Raw genomic sequence first — 27,202 nt, 5'->3', positions numbered from 1 at the left:
AGTCACTAAGAAGGTAAATTATATCAATTATACATGTTAAATCATGCAAAACATATTTCCAAATTAGCAATATTATAAAACAAAACTTAAAAGTAGAGAAAATTATAATCTACTTTACACTCATAGTTTATTGGTTTCCATGCTGGAGGTGGATAGCATTTGTTTCAGCATGTGTCTTTTGGAATTGTCCTGAATTGTTGTATTCATCAAAGCAGCCAAGTCTTTCACAGTTGACCATCATTTCAACCTTTTCCCATTTCACTTTGCATCAATTCTTATAGGTTTTGCCATATTTTTCTGAAATCACCCTATTTGTCATTTTTTATGGCACAATAATACTCTATCAAAATGGTATGCCACTGTTCAGCCATTCCCCAAGTGATGAGCATCTCCTGCTTTTCCAATACTTTGCCACCATAAAAAGAACTGCTATAAATGTTTTTGTACATATAGATCCTTTCCCATTTTCTTTTATCTCTTTGGAGTTCATATCTAAGGGTAGTATTGCTGGATGAAAGTAGGGCTTAGTTCCAAATTGTTTTCCACAATGGTTGGACTAGTTCACTAATGAAACTATTTTCCCCTATTCTCTTCAGCATTTGTCATTACTGATAGGTATGAGTAGTATTTCAGATTTATTTCAATTTTCCTTTCTTTAATATTTAGAGTTTGTTTCTTATGACTTCAGATAGCTTTGATTCTTCTTCTGAAAAATTAACTGCTCATATCTCTTGACCATTTATCAGTTGGGGAAAGGTTCTTATTTTTTATAAATTAGACTTCATTTTCTGCATATTGAGAAATAAGACTGTTATGGAGAAATTTGCTATAAACTTTTGCCATTACTTCATTATCTATGGAAGTTTTTAGTAAAAGTATTTTCCTGATAATCTATTTTAATTTAATAGATAGTTTAATTAAATAAATATTTCAATTAAATACATTTAATTAATTTAATTTGTCTTTGCTTTATCTGACAGCATGATTGGTACCCCTGCCTTTTTTGCTTTAGCTGGAGCATAACAGAATCTATCCCAGCCATTTATTTTAACTCTGTGGGTTTCTTTTGTTTCAAGTATGCCTCTTGTATATATTATATTGCTGGATTCAAAACCAGATCTATTTTTACTCTAATCCTCTTCTTATTTCTATCTTTAGATTCCTATCTGATTTTCTATCTTAGAATGGTCTCTTGCTGAAAGCTTTTAAAATATTATATTACATAAGATAATTAAGCCTTTCACACTAAGGTAAGGAGGGAGAGCTGTTTTAGCTTTTGTCTGACCATTAGGGACTGTAGAGCTTCCATTGTGGAAGTGATTTTAGTTTGATATTTCTCTGGCCTCCTTTCTGTTTGTACTTAACTCCAAGATTTTCAAAGTTAGAGCATGTTTTGGCTTAATGCTTCTTATCTGGAAATGGCTGGATTTCAACACAGATCTTTCCACTATATCACCCATATATGTCCTGAACTTCTCTGGGTCTCAATTTACTCATTTTTTAAAAAAACTAAAGGTCCTGGAGAAGATTTCTAATGTCCCTTCCAACTCTCAATCAATTACTTTGTGATGTACTGAAATTTAGAAATGACTTACACTTTGTAGAAAGATTACTTAAATAAAACCCTATCCAGATCAACACCAGAGAAAACTATAGATTTCATTTTGTTCAGGGGATTTTATTTGTGCTAGTAAACTGATATGAAATATGATTCATAAATCAGGAATAAATGGGTTCAAATTAGTCACAATCTGTGATAAATTGCAAAAAAAAAATACTAACATCCACAGATTGGGGAAGTTTCCCCATTCAGGAGTTGCATAAACAATAAAATCATAGATCCAATTCCTATCTTTTTTCTAAAATTAGTAACTTGCATTCTGCAAAAATATTATAAGATATCTTCTAATCTGCTTATAAGCATGAGATACTTATAGAAGAATGCAAGTTACTAATTTTAGAAGAAGAAAGTAATATTAATTTGCACTGACCAACAAATAACAAAAAGAAATTGTGGAATTTTCATTTTTGACTTTAATGAGAAAAATGCTTTATTACAATTATACTAGAAATATGCCCATGTGCAATATACTCTTCCCAAATAGTCTGCCATTCTCAAGAAAATGCTTTGTCCTTCAGCCAATCTTGCTTTGCTTTTATTAATATGGTTTAAAATATAAGTTGTATTAAGTCTAAGAGGAGTTTTGAAAAGGGGGAAAGGTCAATTCATTTCAAGAAATTTCTCTTATGTTTCTATGTCTCAGGCTCTTTGCTAGGTCCTAAGTATAGAAAGTCAAAGTTCTAAGGTTTCTACTCTAAAGGATGTTAAGTTGTACCAGAGGAAAATATGTGTATAATATAGTTTTGTAAATTGAAAATCTATCCAGAGCAAAGAAATTCTTTTTTCTTTTTCATTTGTACTTTTTTGTTTCTTTGGTTGAGAGAATTTTTATTCATTTGCTTCTTTGATTGAGAGAAAAAATTTTTTAATAATTTGTAAATAAGGAGAATTTATATATATATATATATATATATATATATATATATATATATATATATATATGAAGGCACTTGATTTAAAATGCAAGGGTAGCTATAGATTCCAAGAGCTGTAAATGAGGAAGGAATGTTTTCCAGGCATGATGGCACAACCAAGGCAGAGGTACAGAAGAATAGCATAAAATATCACTTGTAGAATATCATACATAAATCAATTTTCCTAGAAAATAGATACTTTGAAAGGGGATAATATGGAAACATTCTAGAAGGAGACACTAGTGCTAGATTGTGGAAGAAATTTTAAGTGATAAATGGAAGAATTTGGATTCTGTCTTAGAAGAATAGTAAGCCACTGTAACTTGTTTTTCCCCATTTCACCAGTCTTTATTTTTATGTATTAAACTGCAATGTTAAATACTATTTGTCTCTTTTTCAGAATGAATCTTTTTTGATTCCTGAAATCTTTATTCTTTTTTTCCTTAGGTTTTTGCAAGGCAAATGGGGTTAATTGACTTGCCTAAGGTCACACAGCTAGGTAATTATTAAGTGTCTGAGGCCACATTTGAACTCAGGTATTCCTGATGACAGGACTGGTGCTCTATCCACTGCACGACCTAGCTGACCCAAACTATTCTAAACTGAAATAATGATTTGTGTCTATTACCCAGATCTAGGCCTCGATTCTATGAATTAATTCAAAGATATTTTTAATATCAAGCATTTCTGCTCTTTGTAAAACCATGGCTCAAATGGCCTGCCCTTTGAAAACTAAGAAACTATGGCTAATTCATTTTTCTCCTCTGCTTAATAATTTTTTAAAAAATATTGTACTTTGTCATTATTTTTAAAAAATGAGTTTCAAATTATTTTCTCCATCCATCCAACTCCTCCACCACCCATTGAGAAGAAAAGTACTATTATATCAATTATACATGCAAAGACAAGTAAAATTTATTTCCACCTTAGTCATGTTGCAAGAAAAAAAAAGCAATAGAATAAAGTTCTTTTAAGTTTGTTTCAATCTGCTGTATATTAGTAGCATTTTTCACCATGAGAACTTTGGAATTGTCTTGAATTATTTTTTAAATTAAAGTAGCTAAGATTTCCACAGTTGATCATCCTGATAATATTGCTGCTTCTATGTACAATGTGGTCTGCTCACTTCATTTTGTATTAGTTCTTATAAGTCATTTTGGTTTTTCTTAAATCCTCATCATCATTTCTTATAAGATAATAGTATTTCATCACAAGCATATAAGATGATTTAGTTAGCCATTCTCCAATTTTGGAGGTTCCCTTCTATTTTTCAATTCTCTCCCACTACAAAAAGAGCTGATATAGATATTTTTGTTCATATAATTATTTTTTCTTTCTCTTTGATCTCTTTGATATACAGAACTCATAGTGGTACTGCTGGTTAACGTATGTGCACAGTGCTATAGCCCTCTGGACAAATGTTCCCAATTATTTTCAGGCATGATTGAATTCACAACTCACAAACTCCACCAACAATACATTAAGGTCCTTTGCCTTCATACTCCCTCTATTATTTATCATTCTCCTTTTCTTTCATATTAGCCAATATGATAGGTTTGAATTCATACCTCAGAGTTCTTTTAATTTGCATTTCTCTAATCAATACTATCTTTAGTATTTTTATATGGCTATTTATAGCCTTCATTTCTTCTACTGACAACTGCCTGCTCTTACTCTTTGACCATTTATCAATTGGGAAATGGCTTTTATTTGTATAAATTTGGCTGAGTTCCCTCTGTTTGTAGGAAATGAGGTTTGTATGGCCAACCAAAACTTTTGAATAAGAGAAATGTCATTGCTAAAACTATACTTTTGCAATATAACCTTGTCAAAGGGATAGAAAATGCTTTGGAGAAAGTAGAAATCAAAGAAAGTGAGATGAATTAAGATATTTTTGTAATATTACAGATGAAAGATGAGTCCCTGTGGGGTGTTTGCAGTGAAAAGTAGAGAGAGCAGACATAAAAGATGTTTTTGAGGTATAATCTTCCAATTTTGTTGAATGACTGGTTAAAGATGCTCTGAGCACTCTCAAATCACGTGATTTTGTGACATTTTATCTGGGTTAAAGGTATAGAGTTATATAGTATATGCACCTGAAATTTCATCAGTTTGTGGAATTCCTAGAGAGGAACATGACTCTTCACTATAATATCAGTAGCTCATCTATAATTCACACACACACACACACACACACACACACACACACACACACATATATATATATATATATATATATATACATATATATATATATATATAGTTTTGCAAATTGAAAATATATCCAGAGCAAATAAATTCTTTTTCTTTTTCATTTTTTACTATTTTGCTTCTTTGGTTGAGAGAATTTTTACATTTGCATCTTTGAGATAAAGAATTCTTAATAGTTTGTAAATCAGGAAAAAATTTATATAGAAGACGTTTGATTTCCATTAGCCATAGAGGTCCTAAGGGGCTAATCATCTCAGATGGTTTGAATTGAATTTAGGAGTTGATCTGTCCTTCTGATTCTGAGACTGACCTTTTCCCCATTATTTAATGTTTCTTCTCTAAGCTCTTATGTGATATATTTTACAGAGTCACAGTAAGGTAACTCGCACACAGATATCTCCCATTACTTTCTCCCTGGTTTTCCCCATTCATCAAATTCTTTCCTTCCTTACCTCCATCTTTGAGACTCTTTGACTTCCTTCAAAACTCAGCTTAAATGTCCACCCCAAGTGCTAGAACCTTCACCCCTAAGGTTTTCAGATATTTTTGTATGTATATACCTTTTTGCATATAAACATGCTATTTCCTCTATTAGAATATAAGCTTCTTGAAGGCAGAACTATAAATGTATACACATACACACACACACATACACACACACACACACACACACACACACACAAACATACATGCACAATGCTTGTCCTCTGTTCTCAACATTAGGGAGGTTATGCCATGACATATAGTTCAATTGGATTTGAGTGAAGAGGTTCTGTGCCTCACTTTCTCCTTCAGAGCGAACTGGATCCAGCGGCCAGATATGGCTTAGATGGCATAGTGGGTAGAGTCCTGGACTTGAAGTCAGGAGGAACTGAGTTTGAATCCAGTCTCAGACACTTGACACTTACTGGGTGTGTGACCTTGGGTAAGTCACTTAAACCTGATTGCCTCACATCCACAGCCATCTCCATTTGCCCTGATTCATATCTGGCCTCTAGATCTGGGTAACTCTAGAGGTGAAAGTGAGGTTGGTCACTTAGCACAGCACCCCCTCACTCAAATCTAATTCATGTGCTTGTCATGGTATCAACTCCCTGATGCCATGGTCTTCTTTTAAAATAAAGGACAAACATAATAATGATAGTGGGTTAGGAGAAGACCCAATTAGTAAGGCTAAATGTCTGAGATAAGATTTAAACTCAGGTCGTCCTGACTCCAAGGTTGGTTCTCTCTTCATTGCACCATCTAGCTCCCTTCATAAATACATGCATACATATATAGATGTAGAGATAGACAGAAATACACATATAGATATACAGATCCAACTATTTTTATGGATACATGCATATATTTGTTGTTGTTCAATCATTCAGTTGTGTCCAACTCTTCATGACCCTATGGACCATGCCAATTCTGTTCCTAAGATTTACTTAGAATACATACATATGCATTTGAGTGCATGTGTGTTTGCATGTATGTGTATATTTTCACATGTACATATGCATGTTTCCCCTGTATTCATAATGCTCAATGCAGTAAATAATACATGTTTTTAATTTATTGATATCTCAAGTTACTTTTTCTATATTTTTAATGTAATATAAAACAAAACAGCATAGCAATCTGTATTTATGAGCTTGGCATTAAAATAATGAAGGTATAAATTTGACCCCCCACACACCTGGCTAAAAAAACAAATCAACCCTAGTTTCCTCAACAAAACTCATCATTTCATATTCAAAACATTCTCTCTATTGATACTTCATCTGATTTATGTACTTTGTTTTCCTGACTTTAATAAGAATGTTCCATGTGATTTATTTAGAAAACAATCTTCAGTAGGCATGATTTTACCTGAATAATACTTATGTCTATCATTCCAGTAGACTAGTAATTGCATTTGGTAAAATGTAATCGTTTCTGTAGTTCCCTGAGTGTGATTTTATGAATACCTACTCTGTCACTATCATTACAAATTGTATTTTCCAATTTCATGCAGCTCTATATGCCAACCTGTAAATCAAATTTGATTGGATTTGGCTACTTTCCCCCAAATGCATCCTGACCCCTTGATTGTCTTCACCTCTTGAAGTGTATCTGCAATTATGAATTACTACTACTGGATATTCTTTTCAACAAGATGAGAATATAAGTGGCATAATACAGTGATCCCCAATCTTTCTGAGCACTCAATACAATGGAACATTGACATTTAATTTTTAATATCTCTTCTGCTGATATCTATTGAGTTTTAATATATAACAATGATGACAGGTGCCTTATTAGCAATAGAAGTATAGACAGATATCAGAAAAGGATATGTTGGGATAAATGAAAAAAAATATAAATTTATCTAAAGATAATACCAAGAAGGACATTCAAAGTATAATGTTAGTCAAATCTAGGAAAGGGACTTTCCTGGATAGGGCTTGGTAACAAAGTATTTCTTGGAATGGCTGTATTTGTCTTTTTGTGACGAAGAAATGATTCCTGAAAAAAAATTATCACTTGATTTCACAAATGAGAATTATTTTTTTGCCTTCTTGACTTGCTTGATTTGATTTTTAAATGAACCAAACACAAGTTTTGAAAAGTTCTCTAAGAATATTTCTGAGTGGTGTCACTGAAAATAATAATAATTTATACCTATGGGCAGCTAGGTAGTGCAATACATTGAACATTGGTCATGAAATCAGGAAGATTCATCTTCATGGGTTCAAATACAACTTTTGATTCTTACTAGCTATGCAATCTAGTACAAGTTGCTTAATCTTGTTTCCCTCAATTTTCTCTTTAGTAAAATGAACTGGAGAAGGAAATGGCAAACCACATCACTGTCTTTGCCAAGAAAATCCCAAAATGGAGTTATAAAGAGTTGAACATATCCTTAAGGAAGAAACAAAGTATAAGAGATAGCAAAATTATAAAATAAGATAAGTTTTTTTTTTAATTAAAGGTAATAAGTCTTTGGCTTTTGTTCAAACTCCACAATTCTTTCTCTGGATACAGATGGCATTCTCCAATGAAGATACCCCAAAATTGTGCCTGATAGTTGCACTGTTAGAATGAGCAAGTCCATTAAGATTGATCATTGCCCCCATGTTGCTGTTAGGGTATACAGTGTTCTTCTCGTTCTGCTCATCTCACTCAGCATCAGTTTATTCAAATCCTTCCAGGCTTCCCTGAATTCCCATCCCTCCTGGTTTCTAATAGAACAATAGTGTTCCATCACAAACATATACCACAGTTTGTTAAGCCTTTCCCCAACTGAAGGACATTCACTTAATTTCCAATTCTTTGCTATCATAAACAGGGCTGCTATGAATATTTTTGTACAAGTGGTATTTTTACCTTTTTTTTCAAAACAATCAACTTAGATCAAGGTATACTATGGAAACAATGTAAAGACTAATAGACTGCCTTCTGTGGGGGGTGGGGGAGGGAAGCAAGATTAGGGGAAAAATTGTAAAATTGAAAATAAATAAAATCTTTCTAAAAAAAGAGTTGAGCACAACTGAAGCAATGCAAGCACAGTAACAATATAGAAGCTACATCGTGTTAATCATTGTGCTAAACACATTATGATTTTTATCTCACTTGATCTTCACAAAACTCCTGAGAACTAGGTACTTTTATTAAACCTATTTTTGTAGTTGAAGAAACTGTAGCCGACAGTGTTGTTACTTCACATAACTAATATCTGCAGCTAAATTTGAAGTCATTACTTCCTGACTCCAGGCTCAGTGACCTATTCTCTGTAATATCTAACTGTCTCACAAGTTGTGAATAATTGCACAATGACTCTTTGAAGTTTGTTAAAGAAAAGCAAAATAGAAATTTTATCTTGTTATCAAGAGTGCTTGGGAAATTAGCCTTTATTTCCAAAAGTTGGAATTTCATTCATGGTCCTTTCAATTATTTGCAGGCATTAATGAAGCATGGTGCATTTTAAGTATTCTGGTCTTCCCTTATTGACAGCTTATAATATATCATACACTATCTCCAGAATTTTCCATGCAATGCAAAAATCTTTATATCTTCTTTGTGCAATGTGGGTAGAAATATTGATTTGCTCAAATGCTTTTTTTTCACATTGTTATTTTCTTTCTTTTTTCCTTTATTTTCTTTTCCCATGAAGTTCCTCCAATTTTTATTGAATATGAGATTTATTTTAATATTTCAATTCATCGATTTGAAAATTGTAAATCCCTATGATGCCCTACTACATGACTTCATCAGAATAGGACTAATTGTTTAGAGAGAGAGACTTGAGATGAAAGGAACTCTTCACCTTCTCAAGAACATCTATTCCACTCTCCTCTCTCTTCCTATTATTTGCCCAGCTCATCATCTCTCTTTAATTTTTTTAAGGACATCAGTCAGCTTCAGGCATTGAGAAAATCAACAAATTTATCAATGTTTACTTTGATCCAAGTACTATGCTAATGGATCATGCCCATAGATGATACATAAAACTATATGGCATATTCTTGAGTTTATATTCTTCATCCAAAAAACTGAAAGTGAGCAAGACACAAATTATGCTTTCGATAAGAACATGCTAGATATGAGAAGGACAAAACACACTATTGAGAATTACATAGAAGTGGCAAGAAGCTTGTGAAATGGAGACATATGTCAGGGTATTAAAAAAATGGACTGATCATATAAACCTTGAAAGGGAGGAGGGAACCAGTTTACAGAAGGCTTTAAATGCCAGGTTGAAGAGTTTATATTTTATAATTTATTTAGATTTGTGTAGATTCATCTATCCATGGAAACAGAATTCTAAAAATAACTATACCTATGAAAATTCCATTTTGATCACTATACCATCTTATACTCTTTCCCACCCAGCTTAACATTTATAAAATTTCTGCTTATTGTCTTATGCATTTAGAGATACTGAATGGGATGGAGGGGAAAGATATATAGGAAACAAGGAGTTTCATATCTAATACTCTTATCTCTTGACTGCTTTTACAGAGACTCTCCCCTCTGATTTTATGAATGATTGCTAACTTATTCCTTGTCTTCTTGTGAATTCTTTGGAATTCTAATATCTTTCCTTCATATATATATATATATATATATATATATATATATATATATATATGTGTGTGTGTGTATCATATATATAGTATATAATGTAAGCTTGTAATATATATATATAATATATATACTATTTAATAAATATACAAGGAAGACCTGTGTCATATATGTGTATGGTATATACATGCATACTACTAGTATTTATATATAGTATATATTTAAATACTTGTATACATGCATATTTGTGTATTGCCAGCTACACAGTAAGTGCTAAGGAATTTTTAAATTAATTAACTCAATATAAATATTGAATAGAATAATAATAATAATAATAATAATACATAAAACAATATCATGTAGGCATTATATGGATAGAGGCTCAGTCTTAGTGATGGAAAGAACTGTGTTCAAGTATTGCATCCAATCTATACTGACTGTGACCACAGGTACTTCATTTAATCTCTAAATGTTCTAAGAATTTCTCTAAGGTTTGGAGCTGAAAAAAAAAGTTTGTCCTAAAAAATTTTTAAAGAGTTTTATAATTCATGTATTTCCAATATCAAAGAAATTCCAGGTCACCTTATACTTTATACAATTATGTGAAAAATTGCTAAATTATTCAGTTCAGGTAATTAGATATGTGAAAGAAAATAATCAGTCACAAAATTGGGGAATATGATTTCTCATTCCTTTTCTCCAAATGTTTTGTCTTTCATTGAATATTTATCTAATTCATTTTCCTTTCTATCTCTTTTTTCTTTATGTCTAATTTCTCCCCCCCACTAATGACCATGTGGTAAACTATCATTTATACTGTCAATTCACAATTATATAACTATCTTCTAAATATTCTTGTATTTTTCTTTGAATTTTTAAAACTATATTGACACTGCTGGTAAACCAAGCTAAATTAACATAATAATACTTTGTGTGATGCATTTCTTCTATTTTTGAGAGTTTTACAGTGAAAAGTAACAGGTCATTCTCATTAATAAGTACATGAATTAGTGATTTCAAAATGATTAGCCCTTGAGAATTTCAGTTTGGTTTGATAAATTTGCTCATTCTCTCACCAGTTTCACATTCAAATAACCTATATGTGTATATCTGAGATACAGGAAGATTTACCCATTGTACTACATTTTTTCCTTAGCCTATTAATTTGCAACATTTCCATTAGAAATATGTGTGTTTTTCTGTTTTCAAGATCTTATTTCATTCTTCATAGGTCAATTTATTTCTCTCTTCTCCATCACTTACAAAATTCCTAATTGTATAGAACACTGAATGAGGGGGCTAGATGAATGTTTCCATTATGTAGAAGTATATACTGTTTAAATAAGATACAGAATCTGTCCATATAGCTTCTGGCTTCCTTCAAGACTCATCTTAAATAATATCCTCTACAGGAAACTTTTCCCATCTTCTTCTTCCAAATTGCTAGTGCCTATGACATTATCTCTAAGCAACTTAAAAGATTTTTTAATTTGAAATGTGAGGAACCTCAAGGAATTTACAAATAAATTTGAATGGATCAAAAAATAAATGGAGAAAATGCACTTTTGTGTACAAAAATACAATTTTTATTGACCTCTAACTGCTTTTCCAACTTCATTAATTTCGTAGACAATTAAGTAAATTATTTTCTTGATTCTCTATGCTACATATTGCATTGATTTATTCTGAATATTTTTACAATATATCTAGTGTAAATATCACTAAGAGAAAAGATAGGGACAGTTTGACAACTCTTCTTCTATATACTAACTTATATTCATAAATTAGCTGCAATTCAAAGCTCCACCAATAGTTCATTAGTTGTCATGCTTGTTTTCTCATGACCTCTTAAATACTATTTCCATCTTTTATTAATTCTACCAATTTTATGGGTGTACAGTGTTTTAACTTATTTCTCTTATTAATGATTTGTTATATTTTTCAGGTGGTTTGTGTTGGTTTGTGCCCACTTCTTTTGAAAACTATTTTTATCTTTTTACCATTATTCTATAGGGAAATGGTCTTGGTCTTTTACATTTCAAATATGCAGATGTATATTTTATATATGTGTTTATGTGTGTGCATTTCTAATGTATCCATATATTTGTGTAAAAAACCTTCACTTTCATATAATCAGAATTCTCTTCCTTTTCTTTTATATTTTTCCCCATCTTTTCTCTATTTATGAATTCTTCCCTGCATCTATAATGTTTTCTATTATCTGTTTTTTATAACATGACAATTTATAGTTACAGGCTTATCTAGTTAAAGATACTTACTGAATTTGCTCTAATATTTGATCCAAACACATTTTCTTCCATACTGTCTTCAAGTTTTTTCAATAATTTAGGATGTTCTCCTAGAAGTTCGGATTTTTTAAAACACTAGAATATTTTGTTATTTTGTTCTTGTTTATTCTTTTCTGAATATCTTTTTCCTAATCTCTATTAACCTGTGTGAAATAGTTTTGCTGGCTACTACTTTGGTCCTCTGGAATAAGATCTGACAATTATTCATTTTAGCATGTTTAATTTTACCTCTTGCAATTTTTTACCTTTCCAAATAAACAGTTTTATTTTCTTCTAGTTCTAAAACTCATTGTTATTGCCCTGAATTAGAAAATTAATTTAGATATTATTTTTGTAAGTTATGATGGCATAATACAATCATCAACAATAAGGATCTTTTCAATTAAATGTCTTTATTTCTACAATGAGTGCATAATTCTTATATTTTCTATGTAGTACCTTATCCATAGACACTGAAATAGTTGAATGAATTACTTTAATTTTTGCTATTTTATATCTTTTATTTCTAAAGATATATAGGAGATTATGGCAAAGGACCATCTGATATAGTACACTCACATCAAAAAGGTTGTTATGCTCTGTTAGCAAAGTAGATTTGCATTTACTCAAAAGAAATGTGAGATGCACAAATTTTGAGAGACATATCCATTCCAAATGTTCATATAACCTACTTGATCTGTGGTGGAGCATTTCCAATTTGTATTAGTCTATCAACCGCAGTTAGACACTGTAACTTGACTGCCATAGTGATGCTATTTTGGTCCTCTTTGAGAATAAATAATAATCACTACTATTAAACTAGTCATATGAATGTTACCAAGGCAAACCTTAGTATATATTTATGTTTGTATGTGCATATCATTATTATGTAGTAAATGTTATATGAGGAAAAGCTGGAGAATCTGGGACTATTTAGTATAGAGAAGACAAGATTAGAGCTATATGATAGTTGTGGATGTCATGGATGAAGAGGGATGTCATGGGGAGGAGGAATTAGATACTGTCAGCTTGACCCTAAATGGTAGAAATAGGAGCAGTAAAATAAATAGGAAGGTCTCAGTACAATAGGGGGAAATATCTTGTAATTGTTAGAACTTCCAAAAATGAAATAGCTAACTGTGAGAAAGTTTCACTGGAACCTACAAGGTTGAGCACTAGATAACTAACTGCCTGGAATAGAAAATTATGGCATTAATTGATCAGAATATTGAACTATATACAATCTAAGATCTCATAAATTAAAAGATTCCATGATTCTATCATTTTAGTACTTAAGCTCATTTTTCCTTTCTCATTTTGCAATAGATTGCACCCAATTAGGCATAAATCCATAATTTTTACATTATCTGCACAGTATATTTTGAATATGTGAAACTCAGTGCTGTAACTGGTAGAATAACCTAGGTTTACGTACTACTTATAAAAAAAGATTTTGTTATCTCATCAAGGAATTTTTAAATTTTTAGTGTTCTAAGTATGTTTCTATGCCTATATGTTACAGAATGGTTACTGATAGGTATTGGTAGGGGAAATTTCCTTCCTCTGATTCCTGATAGTAATATCTTCCTCCTACCTTCTATGTGCATATTTTTGTGTATGTATTATATGTTTTGTTATTGTTGAATACTAGTAACAATTGTTTGGTCTTCTCACCCAATTTATATGGTTATAGCTACTAATTCTGGAAAAAATATTATGTTTTATGTCTTGATTTAAAGGAAACATTTTTCAGTTATGAAATATAGTTGCATAGTTTTCCTTTAAATCATTTGGGTTTTTTTTATCAAATAAAAATACATTTGGTGGCAGAATCTATTTTATTCCACTCTGTACTCTACTATATCCTAAAATTCAAATAGTTCTTTTTTTGTGTTGATATGCCCACAATAAGTCTTTTCATGAAAACTGGAGAAAATAATAATAAATGCTCAGCAGATCTCTAATCTTAATTGAATAGCTCTGTCTACACTTCTAAGAGTGCATAAAGTCATGAGTGTAATCATGTTTATTTATTCTCTTGATTTTTGAGTTAGTAAAGGGCAAAAAGAAGAACAGTTAAATCAAAAATGATATAACATTATGATTTATTGGAGAAGAAAATATGTGGAAACCCTCTACATGCCTTGACAGAATTCCTTTTGCATTCTTAAGACATTTTAAGCATTTTTTAAGTAGGAAGGTAAAATAATGAGCAGGTGGGCACAACAATAACCATGATCCTCGGGAACCATTTCAATGAAAAATCTTTATGTATTTTAGGTTATGGTTAATAGGAAATTATTTGTGATATCACCAGTTAATATGTGGTTCATAATTTGCACAACTTTAATTCTCCTTAGGAAGAATAGAACAATTTAGGCTAATGTGGGATTGGCATAGAGAGAATTATTGAAATCATGGAAATTTGAAGTTGATAGGTAGGACTACTCCAAAACATAATAAAATCTTTGCCTAGTGAACTGGGGAGAAAAATCATGATTTCTGTGCATTTTTAAGATAAGGGGGAAATTGCAATAACTTTTTGCATTTGAAATCTTTGCTTGCGAGTACAAATTGGAAAATTTTTATGTGTTAATATATAATTATAATCAGAAGATCAAAAATAAGCCATGTTTGTGTACAGGGATCAAAGGTTTCTCCTCATGGCTTCCATGGTGGTTGAATCATTGAGGGTATTCAGATTTGGATGAGGACATTAGCCTTGGAGTGTGAATCATTCATTTTATACTTAAGAAAAATTTCAATTGTTGACTTGCCTAAAGTCATAGAAATGAGTATAGCCAAAATTTAAACCAAGGCCTACTAACTTCAGATCCTTCATTATTTCTTCAGATGATTTTGCTTGAATTCCTTTATGGCAAAAGTTTAAGTATGGTTATTCTGAAACCTCTATTACTGTTTAAATCATTATTATATATTAAAGATTAACTCAAAATTTTAAATATTCTTAGAAAATTAAATAATATAAAATCTCAGAGAGTCTTTATTAATATCAGAATGATAAAATTGGATGATGTATATACTTAACTTAAAATCTACATAAATTTTTTGATTCCATATTAGTCTACCTAAGAATTTCTAAGAGTCTCTAATTAAAGAGTGATTTATTAACAGAGTTCAACAGGGTGATGATTTGTTTTTCTTTTATTATTTGTTTTTGCTTGTATTTGTTTGGTGCCACAGAAACTCTCAGACCATCTATAAGTCATTATTTATTCTTTTTTTAAAATAACATTTCCCCAGGTATTTTTTTTATGTTTTGAATTCCAAATTCTATCCTTTTCCTCCCTATTCACCCCCATCCTTGAGATGGTAAACAATCTGGTATTGATTATACATTTGTAATCATGTAAAACCTTTCCATATTAGTCATTTTGTACAAGTAGATCAAAAAGAAAGAAGATGAAAATTAATATGCTTTAGTCTATGTTCCAAAAAAATTGATTCTTTTTTTCTGGAAGCAGATAACATTTTTCATCATATGTATTTTATGATTGTCTTTGATCATTGTATTACTGGGAATGGCTATGTCATTCACAATTCTTAAATGTGCAATATTACTGTTATTTTATGCAGTCTTTGTCTGGTTCTGCTCATTTCCCTTTCTATCAATTTGTGTAGTTCTTTCCAGGTTTTTCTGAAATAAACCTACTTACCATTATAGATAATGCAGAAACTATAATCCTCATTTTTAGATGTTTATAGAGTAAAGTGAGGTACAAAGAAATTGAGAGACATTTTTTACCCCATGTCACATAGTTAGTTGAAAGTAAAGCATTATAATCCTATACCACAACTTGTTCAGTCAAATGATTTCCAACTCTTTGCCATAACAAAAAAGAGCTTCTATAAATATTTTAGTAAAATTGTGTCATTTTCCCTTTTCTTTAATCTCTTTGGTATACAGACCTATTAGAGGTATTACTAGAGCAAAGGGCACTCATAATTTGATAACCTTTTGGGCATAGTTGCAAAGTGTTGTAGAGAATGGTTGAATCAGTTCACAATTCCCAACAGTGTATTAGTCTCCCATTTTTCCTACATCCCTTCTAACCTTAGAGTTATTTTGATTTGTATTTCTAATCATTAGTGATTTAGAACTTTTTTCATATGGCTCTGCTTTCATTCCAATTTTGGTTGCATTTTTTTGCACAGAAACTTTAATTTTACGTAATCAAAATTATCCATCTTACTTTTCATAATATTCTTTATGTACTGTTTGGTTCTAAATTCTTCCTTCATCCATAGATTTGCCAAGTATACCAATTTATCCTCTGTTAATTTGGTTCTAGCATTCACTCTTTATGTGAAATTCATATTCTCATTATGACCTTATCTTGTTTCTGTCATACTATTTTCCAATTTACCCAGAATTTTTTGTCAAATAATGAATTTTTGTCACATAACATTGGACCTAGAGCATAGAAGATATGAGTTCAAAACCAGCCTCAGACTCATTAACAGTGTCATTCTTGGCATGTTGTTTTAACTTTCTCCAAGTTTCCTCATTTATCAAATGAAATATAACACCTATCACTCCTGGTTGTTATGAGATCATATCAGTAAAGTACTTGACATAGTGTCTGACAAATGATAGGTGTTAGCTATTATTACTATGGTTGTTACTACTACTACATCTACTACCACTCCTACTGCTTATTATTATTATTATTATTATTATTATTATTTGATTATCGACATTTAAATGGAAAGGGAAACACAAAATAATTGAAGTTGAATGGTGGAAAATTGCAAAGAATAATACTGACAGTAAAATAGAGATAAAAGAACACATATTCTCTTAGACTTTTGCAGATATAGGGGAAATCTCCATGGATGTAGAAATTTGCATTTAATGGAAATTTTCTTCACTGGAAAGGTTTTGTTCATTTCCCTCCTTTTCTTTAAAAATCATTTTTTAAAGAGATGGTTCTCTCAGAGGAAGACTGGAGAAAACTCAGGGAAATTTTAGGTAAAGTGCAAAGAAAGGATGTCATTAAAACTTTTTTTTAAAGAGTGCATCATTTATATCACTGGAAAGTTTTCCCACAATGGTGAAATTATGATTCCTTGAAGAACTGAGATACATAAAACAATGACATCATGTAGCCATTGCTTTTAAAGTCTTGTTCACTTTTTAAAGGTTTTATTTCTCCTATCTATTCCCACACCCTTATACAACTAGTTACCCAATTCCTGCAATATTCCCTCCTAGATTCTATTTAACACAGAAAAGCTCATACAGCATCTCCTATAGGAGCCTTTCCTAACACCTTTAGTTCTCATTTCTCTCCCCTCTTTGTCATCAAATTATCATTTTAAAATTATCTATTTTTTATGTTGTATCATCCTGGCAGAATATAAGCTTTTTGAGGGAAGGAAATCACATCTTGCCTTTGTATTTCTAGCATATATCTATGCACATAATAGATAATTAATAAATGCTTGCTGGATTGGATCTCTATAGTCTTCTGTGATGGGCTATAAAAGTAAAAAATTTAATGGAGAGAAAAGTAAAGTCTTTCGTTTGAATTTTAGAAATTCACTTGTGAGGGAAGTGCTTTTGTAAAAACATTATTACTTTGATGTTTCTAAAAAGAAGTGCTTTATTATGATTCTTCAGTGTGAAAATATTTTCCCTTAGAATAGAGATAACAATGTGACTCCCCTATGGAAGCAACTCCCATAGCTTCCCTTGGGTTCTAGGATAAAATATAAATTCTTCTTGTTTAGTTTGTAAAACCCTTTCACAACCATGTTCCAATTTGGCTTTCCAGATTGATTTACAGGACTTCACTTTTCTCTTGTACTAAGTAGTACAGTCAACAGTTTTTGTTTTTGTAAAGGCAAAAGGGGGTTCAGTGGCTTGCCCAAGGCCACACAGCTAGGTAATTATTAAATGTCTGAGATGGGATTTGAACCCAGGTACTCCTGACTCCAGGGCCAGTCAACAGTTTTTACACACACTCTTACAAAAACCAACCAATAAACAAATGAAAACATGTCTTTTGCTCTATGCCTTTGTGTTGGCCATCTCTCATACTTAGATTACACCCTCTTCTTGCTGCTATCTCATGGCATCTTCTCTTTAAGAAACTCAAGCACCTTCTTCTACATGAACCTGTTCTTTACATTCTCCACTGCTAGCACCCCTCTACCCAAGCCCTTTTGCATTGAACTACTTTGTGTATATTTGTATTTAATGATTGTGTATGTCAATTGTGTACTATCTCCCATATTAAAATACTAGTTCATTGTGAATAGATAGCTAGATAATACATTGGACTTGGAGTCAGGAAGCTTTGAGTTTAAATCTAGCCTCAGGGAATTATTAACTGTGACTTTGTGCAAGCTACTTAATGTGTTTGCCCAGGATTCTTCAACTGCAAATTGGAGATAATGTCCTTTGTCTTTGGGTTGTTGTGAGAATCAAGAGATACTGTTTTTAAAGTTCTTATCCCAGATCCTAGCACAGAAGTGCTAAATAAATGCTAGATGTTGTTTGTTACTATTAGCATGATTAATTATTATTATCACTCAATAGAAATTAAATTATTTGTATTTATATCCCCAGTATCAAATACACTATATGTGTAGTAAGTGTAGATATAAGTAGTCATTTTTCAATCTTGTCTGACTCTTCATGATTCTATTTGTGATCTTCTTGGCAAAGAAAGTGGAGTGGTTTATCATTTCTTTCTCTGGCTCATTTTACAAATGAGAAGATAAGATAAGGCACAAAGTCAGTGTTTAATAAATACTTGATTGACTGTGACTATTTCCTACACTAATACAAATCTCAACTCTTCTAATTTGGTAGATGATTTTCTATAATTACCAAAATAAAACAAAAATAACACTTGCAAATCAAGTTTAAAGCCTTTCCAAATTTAGCTAGGCTGATCATGGACAATGTTCATATAATCCACTGCAAATCATAGACCTAACATCTATAGAGGGGCTTGTTTGAGTTTATCCTCCTTCATAGTTAGATAATTGTCTTAAATACTTATTGTGTAGATGTATACTATACTAAGAGCTGGAAATACAAATAATATAAAACAAAAAATCAATCCCCACATTCAAGGGACTTGGATCTAATAGGACAAAATGCACATACAAGAGCAGAAGGAAACGGAATGTACATGTTCACAATGGAACAAGGTCAGAAGTCTGCAGAATCCTAAGCAGAATAAGGAGAGCTATGAACATGAAGGTCCTGAGCACATCCTTCAATGAATCCCCAAGAGGGGATTCAGTCATTGAAAGAAGGGGGCCTGGATTGTTTTTTAATTGCCCAACTGTTTCCAGGTAACTAAAACTTGCCTCAACCATAAAGAGGACAGAATTTAACTAGGGAAAGATACAAATATAAAGGATAGACAAGGAGCTCAACTTCTGCCTTCTTGTTATGAATGTTTCATTTTAAGTGGGTGTTTAGAATAATTGTCATTGAACACAACCTTTCTTCTAAAATAGATTCCCCAAAGCTAAAGAAGAAGGAAAAATTGGTGTTAGAAGCCATCATATGACACTCTAAACTTTACAAATAACTAATTAATACAATGTAGGATTACAAGTCAGGCATGACTTTTGAGAAACCACTCACCCCCACATGACACTGTGGACTCTAAGTTTAAAATAGTTAATTAATACAACAAGGTGTTAGAAATTAAGCATAGCTTTGGAAAATCAGGGTCACATCCACACTGCAGTGAGGTACTGGAAGAGAAATTTAGTCTGGTAACTGTGGTTATTTTTACTATTTTTTGATACAATGTATTTATACACTCTGTTTTCTGTTGGAGTATTTGGGGGGGGGGTGTTTTGCTCACCATCTAATGCTTTATTCTCCATTATTAGAACACATTTTCAGTTAGCTATTATTGTTCAATTCCTGTTTGCAGCAAGTATGACCTGCTTTAAAACTCAATGCATAAAAATCAAAAGATGTATTAGAATTATATCATTTGCTTAAAAAATTCCTTACCTCAGGATTTCTTCAAATAGTGAGTTCTCATAAAATGGTGAATTAGATCAACTTTCAAAAGTTCAGTTTGCCTGTAACTTTTAAAAGATGTATTGCATCATGTTTGTTGCTGTGAACTGGTGCTGAGAAGATTGGGAATAATTCAGTAAAAAAGACTGACTAAAGGAATTGAGAATATTCACAGGAACTAGGTTCATTGATTTGAAGATGAAAGCTACCTTCAAAATTCTGTAGTCCTTTACCCTATCAATTTATGAGTGAGATAAATAAGACCAAGATAGAAGTGAATTTGATCCAAAGTCCTCAGTACCATGTCACTGTATCATGTCACTTCCATGTTTAAGAAACTTTCATATCTTCCTTGTGCCTCCAGAACAAAATACTCTTCCTTCTGGTATTTAAGGCCCTCATGATCTTACATCAATATATTTTTATGGGTTGATGACACAGTATTCTCTCTTGCACATTCTACATTCTGCACAGTACCTCCCACACAGTTATCCCCTCAATGTGTCAGTCCATCTTACTTTCTCTCTGTGGTTCATCCATTGTGCCCAGAATGCTTTTCCTCCTCACCTCAATGCTTAAAACCCAAAGGACCCTTCAGGATGCAACTCAAATGCCATGTTTTATAATAGAATTCTCTGAATCCCCACAGTTGTTAGTTCTTTCCCTCTAACTACTATACATTTATTATTTGGATATATTGCATTTTTACAGTGGTCTAGAAATTTTCCTTGGGAAAGGTGATTACTTTTGTTTTTGTTTTCTCTCTTGATTCCTCAACTCCTAGCAAAACACTGGCTACTAAGTGGGAACTTAAATAAATGCATATGACTGAATTATCTTCAAACTAACTGTCTGATCTTTAGTTGTTAAAGGTTACAACTCATGTAATATATGCCATCAAGGTAATCTTTTCAATAAAATTAATCAATATAAAAAGAAAAATTTCAGCATTTACTATGGAGGAAAGCATCATGCTGTGGAAGTACTGAGGAAGCTGCAGAGATAAATGGCACAACCTTTGTGCTCAATGAGTTTGCAACCTAATAGGGGAAATAAGTCATGTAAACAAAACACTAGGGAAAATAATTCTAAAAATAGAAATAATAGTTTCTGACTGGGAGAACTTCCATGGGAAAGGAAAAAGAAAACCTTTCCCAATCCCTTATAAATCTAGTGCCTACCCCTCTATTACCTATTTCTTATTTATTCTGTACATAGCTTTTTTGTGTCTATATGTGATATAATTTATAGTATATGTAACATGTGTACATATGATATATATACATATATATATTAGTTGTTGTTGTTGTTTAGTTGTTTCAGTCATATTCAACTCCTAGTAACCTCTTTTGAGATTTTTCTTGGCAGAGACACTAGAGTAGTTTGCCATTTCTTCCCAAGCTCACTGAGGAACTGAGGCAACCTGGGCTGATTGACTTAACCAGGGTCACATGGCTAGTAAGTGTCTAAAATCAGATGTGAACTCATTGCAATGACTTTTACTGTCACCAAGTCATGTGCTATATATTCATTGTATCATCTACCTATAGCTGCTGATAGATAAATAGATAGATAGATAGATAGATAAATGATGATGGATGGATAGATCAATAGAAATCTATAGATAGATAGATGTAAATATATATACATATATATATATATATATATATATATAATCATTTTCTTCCCAATTATATTGTAAACTTCTTGATGGTAGGAATTGTCTTTTGCTTCTTTTTTGTACCCTCAGAGCTTGACACAGTTCTTGCTCTGATACTTTCAACCAATTTGAACTTAGGCAAGCCACTAAGGCTCACTGGGATTCACTTTCCTCATCTGAAAAACGAGAGTGACTATTTGACTTCTGGGATGTCTTCCAATTCAAGAACAATGGGCAAATTGATAGACTGAACAAAATACTGTCATAAAGGAAACCACCCAATTTCATTCATTCAAAAACTGTCATCAAACTCTAAATCTTCAGTGACAAGAAACTTAAATTTGGTGAGAAAGAAGAAAATTGCCTATCATGAACTTTCAGTATAAATCCCTTAGGACTCTTGATCAATGATGAGAAAAAAAAAGGTGGTTGAAAATTGATGTAGAGAAAAGCAAGGGAATTTAACCTTCATTGTTTCATCTGTTCTGACAAATGGAGAAAATTTCTTTTCATGAAAAGATGATTTTCTTAATATAATCAGACTTCCATAACATCTTGGAGATGAAACTACTTATGGAGTGGACTTTTGACATAAAACTTAATCATGAAATAGAAGCATTTTAAAGTAAACATTTTTAAATTGAATAATGATAGAGTGATAATCCATATAATTTTTTTATAGTTCAGTCCTTCAAGAATCCATGATTTTATTTGTGTGGTAAACTCACCAGTGAATCAATGTGGATCATAGCTTATTAGACACTCTTTTAAAGTTGCTGGAGGTGGGGGGGGGGGGCAGCTGGCCTTGGAGTCAGGAGTACCTGGGATCAAATCTAGTCTTAGACACTTAATAATTACCTAGCTGTGTGGCCTTGGGCAAGCCACTTAACCCCATTTGCCTTGCAAAAACCTAAAAAAAACAGAAAAAAAAAACAAAAATAAATAAAGTTGCTGTGGTCAAAAACCCATCATTCTCTTGCAGAACTAGTGGTAAACCTGTCTGAAATTATATGAACTGGTTCTTAAAGAGAAATATAGTCTAGCCCTGGACTGATATTTTTGGCAAGGAAGAAGAACCTAGCAGAGATTCTACCAAGCAGATGAAGACTCTGTGACAAGTTGAAGAAGTAATGAAGAATTGACCTTAAAACAACAGAAGAAAATGATTTTTATATAATGGAGGTTTCAAATTGAAGGACAAACAGTGAAGAAACAGTAACAAATAACTTGGTTGGGGAAAACTGCAAAAGGAAGAGAATGGATAGAAAGAGATAAAATTGAGAAACATGTGGGAGTGAAGAGATTTATTATATTAAATCAACAAAAGAGAAAAGAAGGATATAAGAGGATTATCCATAAAGTATATTCCTAACTGAAAAGACAGGGCAGAAATCTTTAAAAGATTTTATAGACTTCCATGATCTATTTTTTTTTTTAGGCTTTTGCAAGGCAATGGGGTTAAGTGGCTTGCCCAAGGTCACACAGTTAGGTAATTATTAAGTGTCTGAGGAGAGATCTGAACTCAGGTACTCCTGACTCCAGGGCCAGTGCTCTGTGCACTGCACCACCTATCTGCCCCCAATCTATTGGGTTTTAACATGAGGTAGGCTCAAGGTTCACCTATGTAGATGAATGGAAGCTGGAGAAATGAACTGGTAAAAGCAAAGCATAAAGAAAAAAATGGATTGTTCCTTGTACAGATGAAGAAAGTTAATATAATAGGATATGTGGCAGGCAAAAAAACAAATAAGAGCTATTAAAAAAATCTATTGCATTCATTCATTCATTTATTTTAAAAATTTATGACTGAGAAAAGAGAATCCAGCTCAACAATATGTTGCTTACAGCAAATACACCTAAAATATAAATAACTATACAGATTTGAATAAAGAAATTGATTAAATGCATTAAGATTCTGCTGAAAATTAAGTTGCAATCATAATTTTGGACAGAGAAACAGTCAAACTGACCAATGGACAAACATAAAACCTACAGTCTCCTTAAAAGTACTCTAAGTTATAAAATAATATTAAAATTTAACATATGCACCAAAGGAAAAAAATATTTAAATGAAAGGCTGGTTGAAATGCAAAAGGATTTTCATAGTAAGCATTAATTGTAAAAGTATTTATTATCCTTGTGGAATATGAGATGTCTAACAGAAAGCTAAACAAAAACAAAATTTCAGGGTAGAGTAGACTGTTGGAAAAATGACATTTGAAAAACTTAATTAGAGAACTAGAAGAGCATTAGAGTACTTATTGTTTATCAAGCACTCATGCTCCAGTAAAGAAAGAAATACAGATAGGCAGAAAAATCTAAAATCCATAATTTGTATATAAAATATAAGACAATCCACTAAGTTGAGGAGAAAAGCCCAAATTCATAAAAGGTGAATAGTGAAATGTTTTTAGTTATTATAAAATGAATGCAAATATAACAAAATTACAAAAGTCAAATGAAGAAATATGTGAAGGCATTCCCAACCTACCTCTTTGTGGAGGTTGGTGATTCACAAGTGTTATACATTATTCATGTTTTTGAACTTTTTCAATGTATCAATCACTTGTGTGATTTTTTTTCTCTTAAAAATTACTCTTTGTCATGTGGGACGAATCTCTGGAATGAGAAGGGACAGGAATATTTGAGGACACATAATAAAGTAAGAAACAGAAAATATCAATAAAAATGTATTTTGAAATAAATTATGAAAGTGATGAAACTAAGCAATTAAAGGTGAACTTACAACTCTGAATCTACTAACAAAATAGATTTTTATGCTATAATAATCAATACATCAAAATGTTTACAGAATTTGAAGAAAGATAAGAAATACATATGGATGAAGAAAAGATAATAAATACAAAATTGAAATAATGAAGAAGCATAAAGAAGAAATGAAATGTATTTCAAATTATATTATATATTATAAAACATTATGGCACTTTTAAAAGGCAGAAAATATAAGCAGTGGAATGAATTTTTAAAATTAAGATTACAGAGCGGACCATGGCCGGCCAGGCTGTCCCAGAGCCCATCTTCCAGGCGGGAAAGGACTGCCGCCCCTCCTGGGCCGAGGCGCCCGCTGGCTACGACGGCCCGACCCGCACCTGCAGATCCTGGGCAAGCCGGTGCTGTAGCGCTGGGAGACCCCCTACATGCACTCGCTGGCCGCTGCCACCTCCGCCCGAGGGGGAAGGGTCCTGGAGGTCGGCTTTGGAATGGCCATTTCGGCCAGCAAAGTGCAGGAAGCCAACATCCAGGAGCATTGGATCGTTGAGTGCAATGATGGCGTCTTCCAGCGGCTTCAGGACTGGGCCCAGCATCAGCCCCGTAAGGTTGTCCCCTTGAAAGATTTGTGGGAAGAGGTGGTACCCAATCTGCCTGATGGACATTTTGATGGAATTCTATATCACACCTATCCCCTCTCTGAGGAGACCTGGCATACCCATAGATTCAGCTTCATCAAGGCTCATGCTTTCCGCCTGCTGAAGCCTGGGGGTGTCCTCCTCACTTATTGCAATCTCATGTCCTGGGGAGAACTGCTGAAGACCAAGTACCCTGATATCAAAAAGATGTTTGAGGAGACCTGGATTGCAGCCCTGGTGGAGGCAGGTTTCAAGAAAGAGAATATCAGCACTATTGTGATGGACCTAGTGCCCCCTGAGGAATGCCAATACTACTCCTTCCCCAAGATGATCACCCCAACAGTCATCAAACACTGAAGATTCCAGTTTTCTCTTCCTACTAGGCTGACCCTGGAATGGGGGAACCAGAGACTCTAGCCTGCTAGGTTTGCTCAGTAGATCCCAGGCAACATAATAACAGTACTTGATAGAGGAACTTGACACAAGAAGAGAGGCAGAGAGTAAGCAGGGGATTGAGGGACTCTCTAGGCCTGTCTCCTGACTCAAGGCCCCAAGGGTAGTAAAGAGGCTTCTGTTTTAATCCAACAAAAGCCTACTAAGCTCTGAGCTGAGCCCAATGCTAGACATTAAGGTTTAGGATTTTTCTGTCTTTTGATTTGTCTACCATCTTAGTCCTTGAAAGCCACTCAGGGCCTTAATTTGTTTCATTTGTAGAAAAGGTACATGTACCTGCTTGACAAGAAAGTTAATAATTAGGCTACCTATATGGAATGTTCTTCACCAAAAGCCTCTCCGAGGAATTGTTTTAAGGAAATAGGCTTCCCCTTTTATGTAGGGCTTATCAAATGCTCTGGAGAAGTCCAGAGAAGTCTAGAGCTTGGCTACCTAGCTTTGAGGGGTTTATACCCCATTTTAGACAGAGTATTGCTAATCCAATAGTGAGTCTAGGGGTTAAATGCTCCTATAATGAGGTTTCCCCTCATTGGAGGGCTTTAAAGAGTCAACATCTACTTGTTGGGGATGGGATTCTTGTTCAGATGATAGCTGAATTAGATTGGGTGATTTCTGAGGTCTCCATAGCACCCCTTGGGATCATGGAAAATGTTTTTATGTTTCTTTGTAGCCTCAGGGTGTAGCACAGTGCCTGACACTTAATGCTTAATACTTTCTTGTTTGGCCAGTTAACCCCTTTCCTTTGAGATGGGTGGAGCATACAGTAGCTCAATGTTATGGATGGTAGAGAGGCATTGGATCTACTAGAGAAGACCCAGGTTCTTGTCTCACTTCTGGTGCATACCAGTGTGACTCTGGGCAAGTCACAGAACCTAGTTCCTCTAAGAATCTTCTTCAGATTAAGCTGCAGATCTGCATCGGTAGAGGAAATTTCTTCATCAGAGTGTCCCCTTTCATCGCTAAAGTCACAAGTTCAGTCCCTTTCCCTTTATAAGTGAAAAAACTGAGAAGTGATTTGTTCTTAGACACTAAAGTTGGAGTTGGGATCTGAACTTGGGTCTTGAGTCCCAGAGGCTAAGGGACTCTAGGCTCCAGCAAGTTCCACAATCCCATTTGTTCTTTTTCAGTCTGTTTCCCTATGGAAATCCATTTGAAAGCCTTAATTTTTACTAAGACACTGTGAGGCCCCTCTCCATCTTTTATTCAGATTTTGGTGCTCTTCAGACCAGGTGCTCTACTGGTGTGGCAGAGGTCCTGTGGGGGGAAGGGAAGGCCTTGTATTTTCTCAGTTGTAGCAGAAAAACCTGCTGCTAAAATAATAAAGCAATTCTGACCTCGAAAAAAAAATTATATTAAATTAAGATTTAGAAAAAATTAACAAAGCAATTCAAGTGTTCTTTAAACCCCCATAACCCAAATTACTGTGGAAAGAACTCATCATTCAACAATACAGACATGGTAGAAAAATTGTATAGCCATTTGTCAGAAATTTGGCTGTCTGTTGTCTTTATACACTATAATTAATTCCAAATGAATAATATATTTCAGTATTTTATAATGTATAAAATTAGAAGTGGGTAGAAGACTATATACTTTGCAACTCTAAGTAAAATTTGTT

General features: G+C 32.9%; 1 protein-coding gene and 1 pseudogene across 1 annotated transcript in view; both read left to right on the top strand.

Moving 5' to 3' along the window:
* GALNTL6 (polypeptide N-acetylgalactosaminyltransferase like 6) overlaps positions 1 to 27,202 on the top strand; it is a 1,756,803-nt gene that overhangs the window by 913,258 nt on the left and 816,343 nt on the right. The window lies entirely within an intron of this gene.
* On the top strand, positions 24,773 to 25,537 carry LOC141516155 (guanidinoacetate N-methyltransferase pseudogene; annotated as a pseudogene).

The sequence above is a fragment of the Macrotis lagotis genome, chromosome 3 (genome assembly GCF_037893015.1).
Source record: "Macrotis lagotis isolate mMagLag1 chromosome 3, bilby.v1.9.chrom.fasta, whole genome shotgun sequence".
In the NCBI taxonomy this organism is placed as follows: domain Eukaryota; kingdom Metazoa; phylum Chordata; class Mammalia; order Peramelemorphia; family Peramelidae; genus Macrotis; species Macrotis lagotis.
The sequence above is the reverse complement of the archived record's forward strand: the minus strand, read 5'-3'. Positions and strand labels throughout refer to the sequence as shown.